Here is an 8,047-nt window from a genome sequence, read left to right on the forward strand (position 1 = left end):
AAATTCGTCTAAGTAAATATTCATTTTCTAGAAATGTATTTTTTACAGTTTTAATAAGTTTTTTAAACAGTTTATTTTTTAATTCTATAATGCATTCCTAATTATCATTTTATATCAATACATTGAAAAGATAACTTATGATATTTCTAATTTATTAATATATTATAATTCATAGTGGTATAGCTAGGGGGTTGAAGAGATTACAGTTTCCTGTGGAAATTTATGCTATAGTCGAATTATTTTTTAAAAATTGCAGTGTTAGATGGTTTTTACATATATTAAAATTATTATATATTTCCCCCATATATTGGGGGTAATCGCCCATATCCCCATTAAATATGCCTGTGGTATACACATATTTATTTCAGTGTTTCTTATTTTATTGAAAATTTTGTATTTTTAAATATAATCTCAGATGTTAATTTAAAGATATCTGCTTTATAAACATTAAAATACATCAATATAAAACATGTATTATCAAAGTATATGTATTGATGTACCACGTTTTTATGTATTATAATAAAAGTCATATGGACATATGAAATCCAAATTCAAACAGGCCAAAATCAACGGCAAAAGATACTTTTTGGTGGGAATTCTGGGCGAACTAAGCAGGTGAGTTTTCAATTTATATTTCAAAACTAATTCAACCAACGTCAGTAAGCGAAAAAGAGTTAAATTGCATTGTTAAAGATTCTTTTAAAAACGTTAGATATAAAGAAGCAAAAACTATGGTAATACTTCAGTACAATTGAATAAGGTCACAAACAGAGGAAGCACCTGTACAATACAATTCAGGGCTGCAATAGTACTATTCTTTACTAGTAGAGGTAGTAGTGAGTAAGGATCCCATTTAAAATATACTGCTTTGGCGCCACTTATTTGGCGGTAAAGGTGCATTTTCAGTTTTATTTGGGTCAATGGTTCAGTTAAATACTATTTCAGGTAAATTTTTGATATTTTCCCACCAAAATTGAGATTAATTCATATTTTTAAACCTTATGTTAGTATTTCTTCTCTTATTTTATGCATTTATTCATTTTTAATTTTATTTAATTTGATGTATTTAATAAGCATAACGTAAAAAAAATATATATAATATACAAGGTTTAAAAGATCTAACTGACAATTCATTTAACTTATAATCCACATAACTATCTTCAAATCTTAAAAAAAAAAAATTAATGCTTAAAATATTAATTGCAAAAAATAACATAAAAAATATTTTAAATACAGTTCTATATTGTAAAAATTGATTAATACAATAATGTTATGTGGATCATAAGTTATATCAGTTAGATCTGTTCCAGTCTATATATATATATATTAGGATGTTCCTTATTTTGAAAATTTTGGAAATTCTTTGGGCTCACCCCACAAATTTGTGTGTATACATATAAAAAGTGGCTACAAAAATCTTTAGGCCGATCAGATAAGTTTAACCCGTGCCGACTTGGGGTTGAAAATCGGCCAAAAGGGGTACTTATTTAGTTTTTAGCAATTAACTCGTAAATTAGCGCTCTCTCAAAAAAAATATTGAAAATAAATTGTAGATCTTATTGTTTTATATAAATTAAATCCTTACAGTTTTTCTTTTAAATCCATTAGTTTTCTAGAAAAATGTCAAAATACATAATATTTCGTAAAATTGCCGAAATTAGCATATTTACGAATAATTCATCATATATGACGAACAATATGTGATACGACCTAATGTTTCATACAAAAATTGTTTAAAATTAAATTTTATGAAATAAAAATAATAAGTAAAAATTTCATTAAATTATTTATTGCTATAGGTGAAATAACTCGATCATATTACGATTTTTACTAAATATATAAATTTTATTGCTAGATTCTGTTAGTTATCATCTGGTACATTACAAAACTTATCGTACAAATACGCCGATAATACTATGGTATGACTGGATTAATGTATTGTTATTATTTTAAAATTATAAATAACTCTGGAAATCGTAAATTTATTACAAATCGCAGCAATAGATATAGTGAACTTATACTTATACCACTTTAGTTGCTCACGTCGCGTATTAAGTTGAACTGCTTTCTATTGTGTTTTTCTTTTAGTGTACGTAAAAATGTCCGTAGTATTACGAAATGAAAATAAAATATTTTTAATAGGGTCTTTGACTACTCAAATTTTAGGTTCAAAACTTCTATCCATTGGGCAAGTTCTAAAAGTTTTTTTTATAACCTAAAAGTTGTTAATCTTACTATAAGAGCAAGAGCAGCATTGACTATTCGCGAGTGTAATATTTTCTGGAAAAATGCTCGAATTCCTACTCGATCATTTTACCATTGTGTAAATAAGTTGGTTAATTTTTATGACAAGTGGCGCATTTTACAAAAGAATTCTCACAAAATTGGAGAAACGTTTAGAGTAAAAGAAACTGAATTTATTAATAATTTTGATAATTTGGTTGATATCGCTCACGCCGATGCTTTAAATTTGATAATGATAGTTACCGATAAACAATTTTTAATGAACCAAAGACTTCCTGGTCGAATTAGTTGTCTAGGTGGCATCGACCAAAAATTACAAGAGAAAGAAGAGAGATCTAAAAAACGTAAGATTAGGGAAACAGAAAGGCTTAGTGAATACCAAGTAGCCGGTCCATCTACTTCATATTCTACGCAAAGTATATCTTAATTATCAGATGATATAATTATAAGTTCTTCTTCATCTATAGAATCTGAGAATGAAAAATCTTTTAATGTTTTAGCAAAACAGAATAAAAGGGGTCAAACAAATATCATAACACCGAAACTCGTAGCTGCGTTAGATCGATGTAAAATAAGCGCATGAGACGCAGTTTACATTATTCAAGCAACAGTTGAAGCTTTAGGTCATGACGTCGATTCTCTTATTATAAATAAGTCTTCAATACATAGATGCCGTGATGCTATGCGAATTGAACGGGCTAATTTAATAAAAAAAATTGTCAAAGTTGCCCTCCTTGTATGTCACTGTGCGTTGGGATGGAAAGATTTTACACACAAATTTGGGGGGTGAGCCCGAAGAATTTCCAAAATTTTCAAAATAAGGGACATCCTAATATATATACTTCAGTTATATTTATGTATATAAAGAAATATAATTATTTATTTATTTTAATATTTAATGCAAAACGAATTTTTTAACAATAATATTTTAATTAAAAAATACATTATAATAATTTCAAAACAATAGATTATATAGAGAACAAAATAATATATAATTGAATAGCGAAACAAATATAAAAATTGAAATATAAATCAAATTAAAATATTAGTTTAAATGGTCTTAGTATGAGTTATACTATGCATTTGTATATTTTCAATGTGGAGGCAATTGTGGAGAAATTAGTCTTATTAATAGGTACAATTATTTTATAATTTGAATTTATTAGCAGTTTATTCTATTAACATATTTTTAATATTAAGTGTGGCTACATTTTATCAATCACGAGATCTCATGATTGGAAAGGTGCAAGACGGCTGCATCGATCATACCTAGTGGCTTAATTTGGCGGGCATCGTATACCTAAAATTTTATTTTTGGAGGGACAAGGGAACATTTGAAGTATAGAATATCTTAATTCAATGAGAAGCTAACCACGTGGCAGATGAAATGATAATATACCACAAGGTTTTCAAATGTTATTTCCGTCGTTGTCCTTAAGTGTGTAGTCGAAAGAATTGCAAAAACCGTGGGGTATAAATTCGAAAGGGTTGAATCAATTCAGTTGTCACGTAGGATTTTGAGTAGCATATACAATTTACCTGTCTGGACACGTTCTGAATTTATTTTCTTTAGAAAATGTATTTATAGTTGGAGGAAGTTCTATAAAAAATCAAAAATATATTTTTACAATTTTAGTATCATGAAACTTAAGTTCCATGATACTGACTAGTAAGAAGCTAACTAGCTACCTAATAAGAAAATTAATTAAAAGTGTATTATTATGAACGTTATAAATGTTTTAACGAAACATCTTTTGAGATCAAAAATTAATCGTGTAAGTTTCCTTAAATAATTTACCAATCATATTTTGTAAATTTTACTTGAGTCTTTCTTGGTAATTTAATATATACATTTCATTTTAATGACCAAACAATAGATTTCTGGGTAGTCAATAGTAAAATAACATCACTAAAACTTAGGGACCTTTCATCTATTACTGTAAGTGCCGTAGTTTAAACATTTCAATGAATATTCACGTTTATATTCTCTGTGGTCTTGAATACCTATAGATTGTCTCTAGTCATTTCTCTATAGTCCCCTAAAAGTCAGCTTATTTTTAAATGTAATAAGTCTTTATTTTGAACCATAAATGTGTATACATTTATGTATTTAGTGAAATGTGTTATACAGAATCTCCCGGCCAACACAGAAAAATATATTTTATAGTTTTGATTAATGTAGTGACAACAACGTAGATTTGTAATTGGAGGACCACATAAATTGGTTCAAGTATATACTTTAGTTTTTCTAACTAAATAATTAAGTTGTTGCCATACTAACCATAATTTCGAAGACCTAACTTATAAAGTTTTTTTCGTGCAAGTGTTAAACTTTTATCTCATGATTTTATTTTTATTATTAAAATTCTAACAATTACAAATTGTCTGTTTAAAACTTTATTCTTTTAGCATTTGTTTATTCATATTAAAAACACACCTATGTTATTTTAGGTGCTTTTAAAAACAAAATTAATTAAAATTAAAATTAAATAATAAAACAAGACAGTATTGCTTGGAATTTATTGATCGTAGAAAAATAAGCATGTTAAAAAAGCAATTCATTATTTTTTTCTTGATATATAGCTGATAAGTACAAAGTTCTTTGTAAGTTCGAAAAGTACAGTGCTATTTACCGATCGGTTGTATAAAATGGCGTATATTTTAAGAATTTCACAAATTACTGTATATTTTTGGAATATATTTGGAGTAATTACTTATGATTTAAGTTTTAAAAAAACCCAATCGGTTTTTTCCGTGTTCATAATTTTTTCATGGTTTTATCTCAGCATAAATGTATCTAATATCTTGTGCAATTTTGTGGAAGGAAAATGTGATGATAATTTTCCGACTCAGCTTAGAAAAATCTATCGAATAATATTGGCAGTATTGTTTCCTGTATCCAGGTTTACATTAATTTACAAGTTACGCACTAATTTGAGTTGCTTTAAACAAAATATGGAACAATATGAAATGTTGACTTCCACTTCTGATAATGAATCGGAACGCTTGAAACGGTTTTCTTTTAGAATTACGCTGCTAATATTTGCCATAACTATTCCTATTAATATATTTGTAATATATAAAACAATTGTTAAACGTTTGTATTTTCTATCAAGATACTATTTTGTGTTGTACTTATCAAATCTGAGCGTATGTTGTTTAGAAATGCATTTTATTATATTATGTTACATCGTTTATCAAAAGATCCAGTCGATTAATGATGATTTAATAGTACTTAAAGTAGACACGATATTAAAAAACAAGTACCCTGTTTCATTATTGTTGAGAAGTGATATCGAAAAATCAATGCAAAAATTTGAATCATCAAGCTGTACTGACTTACACAGAATGTTTAAGGAAAATTTTATTAGGGTGCTCAGATCAAAATATCAAATCATTCGACGAACTGTTAAAAATTTAAACGATATATTTGGGCTACAATTGAGCATATCTTTATGTACATTATGGATTATTTTTTTGTTTAATTTATATTATGAGTTAGCTGGAGTACTGGAATCGTTTGCAAGTCATACAATGACCGCAAAAATTAGTCTTTATGGTCTTTTGTTACAAAACACCACTCGATTTGTCTTGATAACAATTATAGGACATATTACCACTAAAGAGGTAATTATCATGTAAATGTTGAACAGCTCATTGAAATGAAAAAACATTCTATAATTTTAATTTTATTAAATGGGTTATTTACTGTAGTTACTTAAAACTAATTAAATCTTTTATTGTACGCCTATAATACGTTCTAAATATATAGAAGAAATATAACAAATAACATATTCTCATACGTTAAAATATGTATATATTTATGATTTACAAAAAATTATACATTTGTTTATAATTTTTAGGCGTATAAGTCTAAAACATTAATAGCAGATATAAATAATCGTTATTTGGACAAAAATACAAAAGAGGAAGTAAGTAAAAAAATAATTGATGATTTGCCGTTCACGTTTTGTCAATTAGTTTATTGAACCCGGTCATGAATATCTTTTTTTTAATAAAATTATAAAAAAAAAGATAATGAGCAAAAAAAAGTAAAGTCATAAAAATATATGGGTTTTCAGACCTACTCGGTGAAAAATTTTTAAATATCCGCTAACTTCTTGATGTCTGTTACTTTAAAATTAAATTCAAATATTTTTAACTTTAGATAAAATTTTTTCTAAATCAAGTGTCTTCTTCTTCGATGGAATTAACTGCTTGTGATTTTTGTACTTTAAATGTCAATCTTATAACATCAGTAAGTGAACAATTTAGTATAACTCATATTCTGTAGAACTATTTATTTAAGTTATTTTATTTATTAATAGGCTGTTGCTACAATAATATCGTATGTAGTAATATTATTGCAATTCAACGCATCAATTAATACTTGACTTATATTACTAAAGTTCATAAAAAAATCATTACCAATCAACATATTGTGTTAATTTTACTATGATCACTTTAATTAAGGTAATTAAAAAATATCTAATAAGCCACAAATAACTTTGGTGTAACACTTAATGAGTATTATTTTATTTACTGGGTCTGTATATTTTTTAATATCTATGAAAAAAGCTCTATTTTATCAATTTTTTTTTATAAATTTACAATTAAATGAACTCGTATGATTCTAGTTACTATCATGATTCGCAAATAAAATGGATTTGGTACGCATATTAAATTTTTTTGTCACACTTAACATACCTACTTTCTTTAAAAGTTTAGTTATTACTTTCTTTTACGGAGTGACATTAAAAATATCTTATACCTTGACACATGTTATAAGCTACCAAGAAAAATTTCCTTTGCATATTATAGTGATAGAATATCATTACTTTTAGAATCGATGTGTAGCTGAGGAACTATTGTTTTTACTCTGCTGTGTTTTTTCATTATTTATTTATTTATTTTTGTGACACTATAAATGATTACTCTGCTCCTACTGGACTTATTTTGTTTAATGATACGTCAGAAATTCAGAAAACGCGTCAAACGTGTAACAAAGTACTTGAAGTTGTCAATGCCATAATTATGAAGAATTCCTCTTAACTCTAGTAATAAAAGTAAAAGTATTCCGAAAAATTATAATTTCCATTAAACAGTGAATGTTAATATTTTTAGTTTTCATTTTATATTGAAATAATTTAAATTATAATTAAAAAACAATACATGTTAATTTTTAGTACTACAAATTATAGTCTGCAACTCATTCAAACAGCATTACATATTTAATCAGAAATGAACTACAAGTGGATTATTGCACCAGTATTGGCAATTGTGGCGCAGTAACTGCAACTACTACTGATATATGTCTGAGATGTTAACGTATATTTTGTGTATTAGAAGATTAGTATTGGAGGTTTTGTATAACCAGTATTATGCTAGTACACTAGCAGCCAAGACTGGCAAGCAATATTGGATCAGTACTTAGACAAGACGCTAGACAAGTAAGGGTTAATCAATGAACTGTTCCCAGTACTGGTGTAATACTTTACCTGTTGGAAATACTGGTACTTAACAAAAATTTCTGTTTGAGTATCTGTCTAATTATAATAACTAGCCCAGAAGCGACAACATAATCACAATGTTTTTAGTTTTAAAACCAGTATTTTTTTAAATAATTAAAAAAATATAAAATTAAATTAGATAAAATGGAAGAATTTTATTTTTAAATAAAGAAAAATATTTAAAAAAAAAAGTAATTTTCATTTTACTCTTTATATTAAGACTAAACTCGATACTATAAAGTAATAATAAGGGAAAATAAAAAAAATATTATTTTTAAACATTCAAATATGTT

The sequence above is a fragment of the Daktulosphaira vitifoliae genome, unplaced genomic scaffold, assembly GCF_025091365.1.
Source record: "Daktulosphaira vitifoliae isolate Bord-2020 unplaced genomic scaffold, ASM2509136v1 Scaffold_5, whole genome shotgun sequence".
NCBI classification, from domain to species: Eukaryota; Metazoa; Arthropoda; class Insecta; order Hemiptera; family Phylloxeridae; genus Daktulosphaira; species Daktulosphaira vitifoliae.